Consider the following 9,972-nt stretch of genomic DNA (forward strand, 5'->3'; position numbering starts at 1 on the left):
GGTGGAACAGCACCTAGGGCTAAAAAAGATCCAGGGGAGCCCTGAGGAAAGTCAGTTTGGAGACTAGAGGAGATCTCCTGGGAAAGTTACTGAGAGCAGAAAGCTCTCTGCAGGCCCTCCCTGGAAAGAGAGGGAAGTTATCAGCAAGCCAGTGGAGGAGCTAGCCTGAGTCAAAGCCAGTGCCAGAAGGCCGAAGAGGGCTAGGAAGCCAGTGGAGGGGCTATCTTGCTGACTCTCCTGACCCAGAGAGCCATGGAGAAGGCAGGAGAGGGCTGAAGGCAGACAGCGGCAGGGGGAGCTGCCTCCTGGCTCTCAGAGCTGGGGAGGTGAAGCTGGAGGGCCAAAGGGGACTGAAGGTGTGGTGTGGTGAGTTGAGGTGTGGTGCGTTTTGCTGGGGCTCTACCTCTACTTGATGGATTGTCTGGACTATGGTTATGGGGCTTGGGTTATGGTTTATGTGCACAGGACTTTCTTTTGTAATAAATGAACCCTATGAGGGCTACTTGTACTTGGAAAAACTGTTGGGACTATTTCTGGGAACTCTGAAGGAGAGAAACTGATGCAGGTCCACCTGGTATGCAGCAGCCTGCCACAAGAGGATGCTCCAAATGGGGCTGCCTTGAGATGACCACCATAACTCCCCTCCCTCTCGGCTGTGAGCGCTTTCAGATGCACAGCACAGAAGCTCACCCCAAGTGCTTTTCTTATCTGGCCTGTAGTTTGTTTGGTGTTTTTAAACCTTCACTGAAGAGGAAAATGAAGCCTCAATATTCTCTCTATCCTAACTTCAGGTGAGCCATGCTAATAAAGGTTACTCATTTTGGAACAAACAATCAGCAGGAAACTTTTTGACAAGCACTTTGGGTTTCTTGCATCTTCCTCTGAAGCATCCTGCTACTGGCCACTGCTGGAGTCAATACTGGACTAGCTGGACCATAGATCTGATCCAACAAGGCAATTCCTATGACAAAATTCAGGCTGATTTTCTCTTGCAGAGTCCAATCTCGGAGTCGTGGTCATTTGACATGGAAGGGTCCTGCACACTTCTTCAAACATTAGGTAGACTAAAGATAAATGTTAGTCTTGTGCTAATCTGCACTATACATATAGAATCTACAGTGCTGAACATTTCAGCTATTGTAAATCAGTTGGTCATTTTTCAACACAGCATCTTTAGCAGAAGGTCTGCGAACTTTCTTTTCAAGCACTAAACTTCTTTACTGCATTGTCAACCAAAATGTGGCCAGTCAGCCCAGCTAAATTTACTTTTGTTCCAGTCTATCTCAGAAAACAAGCTATAGCGGCAATTACCCATTTTAAAATAACTTTCCTAGAATGGATAGACCTAGACCTTTCCTTTTGAAGTGAATGGAAGTTATTTATATCCTGTGCTGAGATAATGGAGTCCATGGAGAAAAGTATTATATAAAGGAGAGCAAAGTACTACATTCTACAACTAATGCAATCTAGTCAGATAGTAAATAAAGGTAGTGCTCTTTTGATCTAACAGGGCTCAACCAGATTTCAGTTTAACTATTTTATTTCAGGTCTCTTTACAACTGACACACCCAATAGCTTACAACAATGGATCCTTCATTCCCATTGTAGACTCCCCTGTCGGGGGGTTCTGAGTGACTCTTACATCCAAATTATTCCACTGTCATGTATTCACACTACAGCACCAATCCTGCAGCTGGGACCTCTAGAACAGATGCCTGCAGTTGCACAGAGCCCCACTGACTTTTCTGGGCTAAGCTCAGGCACTGGAGTCTGTGCTAGCAGATCCAGTTGCAGAATCAGAGTCCAAGCCTGTGAGCTAAATACATACAGAATTTTTAAAGAGAAAAGCTCACTGTGCATAGGCAGTAAAAAAATAATCTAAATCAATTAACTTTTTGTATTTAAACTTTTTCTGTATCAACACTGCTACTAAATGATAATGATCCCTGACCATACCAAAAACTAGCACTGAGACACTAACTTTTAGCTAAAGGGATCTTCTAAAAATAAGGAGGTAATCAAAATAACACTAAATCCAAAAATGAAGAAATTAAAGCCCTTAGACTTCTCATGCAGGTTACATAAGCATCCCCTAACAGTCACAGAAGGCAAGCATAGCCCTAACAGCAGAAAGGAAGTTCATAGATTATCAGGGTTGGAGGGGACCTCAGAAGGTCAGCTAGTCCAACCCCCTGCTCAAAGCAGGACCAATCTCCAACTGGCCCCCTCAAGGATTAAACTCACAACCCTGGGTTTTGCAAGTTAATGCTCAAACCACTGAGCTGAGTAGGGGTAAATGATAGGCAGCTGCCGGATAATGGCAATCCGAACCTAATGAAGGCACCAGAAAGGAACAAAAATTAACAGACAACGTGCAAGGTGGAAATTAGCAGAGTGAAGTGAACTTTGAAGAGCAAATAGTCAAAGACATCAAAACAAATAACAAGAAATTAAAGTATAGCTGAAGCAGTGCTCAAAACCATGCAGTAAAATATGTAAAAGCCAGTTTTATGAAATCAGCATTATAAAAGGAGGTAGGATGAGATCTTCATCCCATTCTAGCTCCTTTACACTATTTAAAAGGGCCAGAGTATCCTAAAAGGGCTTGAAGTTCAGTATCTGGCTGGGTGAGGATTCCTCCTAGCACAGGCATCGCAGATGAAACTGTAAGGCTGCTTCTTGCAAGCTCTGGCATAAGTGGTGCACCGGGGTGAGAGGTGTAGCAACCTGCCTGGAATTGGGAAGAAGCAGCACAAGCTGCAAGAAGGAAGAGTTTGGCTTCTTGGTGCCGCCTCCTCCAATCTGTGCACATGGCTAGAATGCTAGACACAGCTGCAGCATTTCTGTAAATATTATTCTTAATACAGAGCCAGTTTAGTTTTAGAAACATGGAGTCATCTCATGTTATTACCCAGTATGTGGTACATGAAACATGGTGGCAATGGCCAGTCTACAATAAAAGCATTCTGAGGCCAGAGGAGAATGTGGGCTGTCAATAAAAAAAACCCATGAAACAAGAGACATTATCATTTGCAGCTTATAGTAGTTGACATACCACCTGTACACCGTGGCTGGGCAGCAGGGCAGTGCAAACCATGAATTTGATCACAGTACAACACCAGAATATCCTCACCATGAAAGAGGAAGAAGAACAGTCACCCTCTCTGGCATTCTAACGGAGTATAAAGACATATTTCAAGGAGGTGGACACCGAGGGCAAGCTGAAGTTAGAAATAGACTTGCCAATGCAGCCCATGAGACTACCAAAATGTAGAATTGCATTAGCCTTGGTGGAGCCATTGTAGAAGAAACTGGCAAGTCTGCAAAGAGCCATTGTTGTACCTGTTGAAACTAGTGCAACATGGGTTAGCAACCTAGTAATAGTGAGAGAACCTTCAGGTAAACGGAGGGTCTGCATTGATCCAAAATGACTTAACAGAGCACTGAAAAGAAGTCAGTGCGCATCACCAGATATTGAAGATGTACTCCCCAATTTAACTAGTGTGAAAGTGTTCCCTGTTTGATGTCAAGAATGGGCTCTGGCATACTGAGCCACATGAGCCTCCCGAAAACCCTTGCCACATCTTTTGGCAGGTATCACTGGCTGCAAATGTCTACGGGCATCAGCCCAGCTCCAGAGCTGTTCCAGTGTAAATCGAACCAGATGCTGGAGCTTTCCATTGAGAGCAGGGGTGCTGGGAGCCCAAAGGGCTGCATGGTACCTCCCTCTGTGCTCTCTGGGCTGCTCCCTGCCCTGGCACTGGACTTGGTGTGTCCCACCGCTTTCCTTTCCTAGGGCTGACTGCCTAGTGTGTGCTCTCTGGAATGGAATGATTCTGTCATTCATTGGTCCAAAACCCCTTAACACAGGGATAGGCAAACTACAACCTGCGGGCCATGTTTTAATCTGGCCCTTGAGCTCCCGCCAGGGAGCAGGGTCTGGGGCTTGCCCTGCTCCACACATGCTGTGGCTCCACACAGCTCCCAGGAGCAGTGGCATGTCCTCTCCCCAGCTCCTAACTGTAGGGGCAGCCAGGGGGCTCTGCACGCTGCCCCCCGCCCCAAGGAATCGCAGTCAATGGGAGCTGCAGGAGCGACACCTGCGGATGAGGCAGTGCACAGAGTCGCCTGGCCACACCTCCATGTAGGAGCTGGAGAAGGGCCATGCTGCTGCTTCTGGGAGCTGCTTGAGGTAAGTGGCACCCAAAGCCTGCATCCCTGACCTCCTCCCATGCCCCAACCCCCTGCCTAAGCCCTGATCCCCCTCCCTCCCTCTAAACCCCTCAGTCCCAGTCCAGAGCACCCTCCTGCACCCCAAACCCCTCATCCCCAGCCCCACCCCAGAACCTGCACCGCCAGCCAGAGCCCTCATTGCTCCCGCACCTCAACCCTAATTTTGTGAGCATTCATGGCTTGCCATATAATTTCTGGAGGATACTCTGGAAAGAACTATAATAAAGAAGTCAAAGGCTGATTTTGCAAAGTATGGCAAACCTGAGACAGGGTGCTCAGACAATGGGCAACAGTACTGAATGCAGCAGGATTCAAACATTTCAGTGCCAAATGGGAGTGTGAGCACAAGACTCCTTCCCCTGCGTCCCACAAAGAAACAGGAAGGCAGAGACATCAGTAAAGACAGCCAAGAGATTGATGGCAAAGTCAAAACTGACAGGAAGGAATACCTACTTGGGAATGTTGGACCATTTCAATACACCCTCCCAGGGACTACATAGCATAGGGACTGATGGACTATAGAACTAAGACTCTGCTTTTCTTGAGGAGTTCTCTTGTTCCAGTCTAGTGAAGGAACGACAGACAATACACAGAAGCAGTTAAAAGAATGCCAAACTAGGCAGTCAGCCAGCTACTGCAAAGGAGCCAAGGACCTGAGATCACTGTGCACAATGAATGGGTCTGGGTTCAACCATCAAGTAGCAACACAAAGCAATTGCAAAAGGCAACAGTCCAAGCTGCAGTGGGACAAAGGTCATGTGTGGTATCTACAGGCTCAGGATAGCAGTGGAAATGAAACTGAAGACAACTGCAGACAGCCTTCACACCCAGATAGACAGGGCTAAGGCAGGAGCAGGAGGACATAGAACAACTCCCAACCTTTACCTGACCTCATGTAGGATAGTCATCAGAAAAGTAGATTATGAGTAAGGGGAAGATTTTGTCATGGTTATTTTTAGTAAAAGTCACCGACAGGTCACAGGCAATGAACAAAAATTCATGGAAGCCATGACCTGTCTGTGACTTTTGCTGCTGCAGCTCCACGGTTTCGGCTGGGAGCTGCAGGGTTCTCTCTCTCTCTCTCTCTCTCTCACACACACACACACGCTCTGACACACACACACACACACACACGCTCTCTGAGAGGCTGTTTGCTGGAACCCTGAGGAGGGCTCCCTGAGGAGGCTGTCGCTTGTCACTGGAAACCTGCAGGGGGACCCTGAGGAGCATGTCACCTGTCCCCTATCACTGGAACCCTGCCAGGGCCCCACTGGCTGCCAGCTCCAGTCCTGCAGCCCCAGGGGCTGAAGCAGAAAATGTCACGGAGGTCTCTGGAAGTCACAGCTTCTGTGACTTCCGTGACCTCCATGAGATAAACGTAGCCTCTTATTTATGAGCAATATAGGAGACAAACTGGATACCATCCAACAGAATGAAGGCAGCAACGGGATGGAAGCAAGTCCCTACCAACAGCAATAACACAGTCAAGAAATGGGAGACTGGTTGGCGATCAGCACATTTGAAGGAGTCTGAAGGCTAATAGGCCACAACAAGCAAGTGGTAAAGGCCAGGTGCCTATGGTGGGCTATGTACTAGCAAACACTGGTACAAAAGACACACAATAACAACCATTGTTAAAAGGAAAGATTTAGCAACCAGCATGGAACTTAATGGGAGGAGCACAGGTTGCAGGAGGAAAGAGTTGGGAGAAGACACTAGGAAGCCAGTCTGCATGTACATGGCTTGAATGCTAGCTGCAATTGCAGCATCCCTTTAAATTGACTATTAAGGGAATTATTTTGTTTTAGAAACATGGTGGAGTCCTCTCAGGTTATTACCCAGCATGCAGTACATGAAACAGGAGGGTGTATTGGGAGTGAAGCCTGTGCTCTGCTCCTTAATCTGAAGCGGTCTCTCTATGTATGCTTCTGCTTAGTGTCCTCAGTCTCACACTATTTGCCTATTTTCAGTTTCTTCAGCTTCATCTATCTCCACCATTGGACACCACAGAAGAATGCCCAGTAATAAGCTTGTATCAGCATACAGCCACCTGGCCAGAGGCTCACGCCAGTATCTTGGTGCAGCTTTCAGCCAAGGAGAGTAAAACCCAGGACCTGAACTCCTCACAGAAGAACACTGAATTGTATGATGGTTGTCTCAGCAATTTCTGGCTGATCATGGGATCAAGCAGACCAGACAGCAGTGCAGGGAAAAGATAAAGGGGCTCGAGGTGAAGTATTGGAAAACCAAGGATAAGAATAAGAAATTCAACACTGCCCTGACAACCTGCCTGTTTAGTGATTAAATGGACCATTTTCTGAACAGTGGTATAAGCATAGAGCCCTATTTCTGCATGGACTCATTTATGGAGCTGGAACAAATGTATGCTCAGAACGTGGATGTCTGCGAAGACACATAAACATACACACACACACCCTCAGAGAGGCGGGTGGACCCCAGCTTCAGAATGATGTGCAGCCTCAAATCACAGGCTTTCTTTCCTGATTTGGACCATGAAGAGCAGAGTGGAGTGGAAGGTCTCCTAACAGAAGAACAAGGGGATGACACAGCCCCCCAATCAGGTAATGTAGGTGCAGCCATCTTTATTATGAAGAATATTACAAAATATTTGGGTGGGGTTTACCCTATAATCCTAGTAGCTGCTGCTTCAGTTTGGGGCAATTGCTGTGCCCTTATGCTCCTCCTCCTCCCATACTGGCACCTCTTTCCTTCCCCTTGCCCTCTCCCACATTTATGCTGCTTAAAATGGCAGACAAGCAAAGAAGAAAAACAGCAAACAGTCAGTTTACAATGGCTGGATTCAGTAGCACTGTAAGCTGCCAGTTTTACACACACACACACCCCAACCCAAAACTAAATTTTTACCTTCCAATTCTCCCAAAAATTAGCTCACCATTTATTTTCCTGATAATATATCAGAGTTCAGCTGCAAGAGCTGAATAAAGTTCTGGGACCAAGTTCTCTTCTCATTTGTATCAGCATAACCCTAAAAGACAGAAGCCTCAGAACTGACCCAACATTTTAGGTTAATCGTCACCTATGAGAACGTTGAGTAAAAAGCAAATGTCTAGAAAAATATATCAACTTTTCTTCGTTCATAGCAATGGGAAAAAATTACCTTATTTCAGTGTGTTCAGTGCGGTCAGAGTAGTTGATGTAGAATCTGAAGGATGGTTTTAGTTTCTGTGTGGTGTCCCTGAAGCTTATGTGTATTTTTCTGTCACTGTGGTAAGAAAAATTGTCCCTTTCTTTTATACCATTAAAGTTAGATTGCACTCTCCCGCCTACATATAAGCCATAGGATCAACTGTGCATTCTGCCTAATGACTGAACATTACTTGATGTAATTACCATTACATCATTTTGATCTTATCTCAAACCCACTCTCACAGATCACTTTTTTTCATTATACAATGCAAGAAAGGTCAGCTTGTGGGCCCAACACTCAGTTCTGTTCACCATGTGATTTTTCTTAGGGACTTTAATATCTAGCCTCTTACAATTTGCTGCAGTTTTTAGTAAACACAATTCTTTCTAAAAAACAGAAGATTAGCTGAGATTTCCTACAGCTTTTTAAACTGTGCAGGAAATTACTTTTTAAAGGGCATAAATGATTTCCACATTTGTGATCTTACTGTATTAGAGAATAGTAAAATAAAAAACAAGAAGATCTATACAAAAGTTAAAAAGAATAATCTGTGTCTGAATTAAATGCCAGGGCAGATTTTTAGGAGATTTCAGAGGAGTGATTAGTACTTTTCCAAAAGGTACAAGAGTTGGAGAATGAAGAAAATTACAATGGAGTCAGTATCATGCCTAGAAGACAGGAAAGAAAACTCACTGTTGGCAGGAGGAAGCAGCTGCCAGTTTAAGATTGCTGGACGACTATAACTCAGGCCGTGGTCGATTGTCGGATCAACTCAGGGGTTTGGAAAGTATTTGTGATAGGCTAACGGTTACAGAATGAATGCATGGGTGAATATATAGAGGATTACCTATTCTGAAGATAAAAATATTTTTTTCGATGAGATTGTTTCAATCTATATGTAATAATATGTCAAAACGTGTATTTTCAGTCCATTGAAACATGTCATGTCCTTGTTATAATTTAAGAGATGACCCTGCAAACTCATTCAAAACTCCCATTGAAATTCATGGCAAATTTGAATAAGTAAAGTCTGCAGGATTGGGGTAACATTTTCAAAAGCATCTAAGTGACTTAGAAGTGTAAGTCCTGTTTTCAGAAATAACTTAGGGCTAGATTTTTGAAGATATTTAGGTACCTAAAGATGCAGATTGGCACCTAATGGGATTTTAAAAGCACTTAGTTGCCTAATCTCCCACCTATGCACTTTTGAAATCTCACTAGGGCTCAAATTGTTACCAGTATGTAGGTATTGCAAGGCCTTGAGTGCAGGGGACTAGACTAGATGACCTCCTGAGATCCCTTCCAGTTCTACACTGCTATGATTCTAAATAACTTAGACTGTGAAGTCCCATTTTCAAAAGTGACTTAGACACTTAGGAGTCTACTTTGCACTGAAAGTCATTAGGATTTAGGAGAGTCTCATCAGTTAGGCAACTCAATGCTTTTTAAAATCCCACTAGGTACCTCAGTCACTTTCAAAAATAGGACTTCACCTTCTAAGTCACTTAGGCCTTGCAACGCTGAGTGGAGCAATGCCTACGTACTGTTAACAGTCTGAACCTAAGCGCCTATCTGCATTTTTACAGACTAAATGCCTTTTAAAATCTGGGCCTCAATGCCTGAGACACATTTGAAAATGGGACTTAGGTTCCTAAGTCACTTAGGAACTTTTGAAAATTTTATCCTACCTCTATAGTTTGATTCTTAAAATTCTAACTCTGTTGAGTTGTGTATGTCTGTTTCCATTATATTCCTTTCCGGCCCCTCCCTCTCTTTTTAATAACAAAAAACACTAATTTGAAATTTGAAACATACTGATAAAAAATAGTTTTACAATTCCCATAGAAGATAGAAGTATAATATTGTGTGTAATTTAAAGCAAAAGTAATGAAAACTGCAAAGGTTGTAGTAGATGTGTGACTGACCCTACTCCCCGTGATGACTTGTTACCATGATTGCATCCCTCAGATGACTCAACCAGAAGCTCTATTGCAATGGTTCTCAATTAGGGGTCTGCCTGAGCCTGGGCACCCCCTCAAGCCCCCCACAGGGCTGAAGCCGGGAGTCATGGGGCTGAACCCCCGAGCAGTAGTTGCCCCCCTCACCAGAGTGATAGAGCAGAGCAGTCCGGAGGCCAGCTCCACACCCCCTCACTTCCTCTCCTCTCCCAGCCCCCAAGGCCCTACCGCTTGGCCAGGTTGGAGGCAGGAAGCCGGAGTTGGGCAGTGTGGGCAGCTGCTGCTCTGGCTGGTGCCATGGAGCAGGCAGCCATGGTGTTCCGTCTCCTGCTGCTTGTGCCTGGGGTTGCGGCTGCTTCTCAGCTCACGCAGCCAGTAAGACATGGCAAGGGGACATGGCTCTGTGGATGGCAGAGCTCCTGGGGAGCAGTGACCACCGGGGAACCCTCCTGGTGCACAGCCTCTAGCTACTTCCTCCCTGCACCCTGAGCTACCCCATACCCGCACACAGCCCTAGCTACTCCCTGCCTGCACCCTGAGCTATCTCCCTGCCGCACACAGTCCCTAGCTACCTCTGCCTGCACCCTGAGCTACCCCATACCCGCACACAGC

Source organism: Gopherus evgoodei, chromosome 3 (assembly GCF_007399415.2).
Source record: "Gopherus evgoodei ecotype Sinaloan lineage chromosome 3, rGopEvg1_v1.p, whole genome shotgun sequence".
Lineage (NCBI taxonomy): Eukaryota > Metazoa > Chordata > Testudines > Testudinidae > Gopherus > Gopherus evgoodei.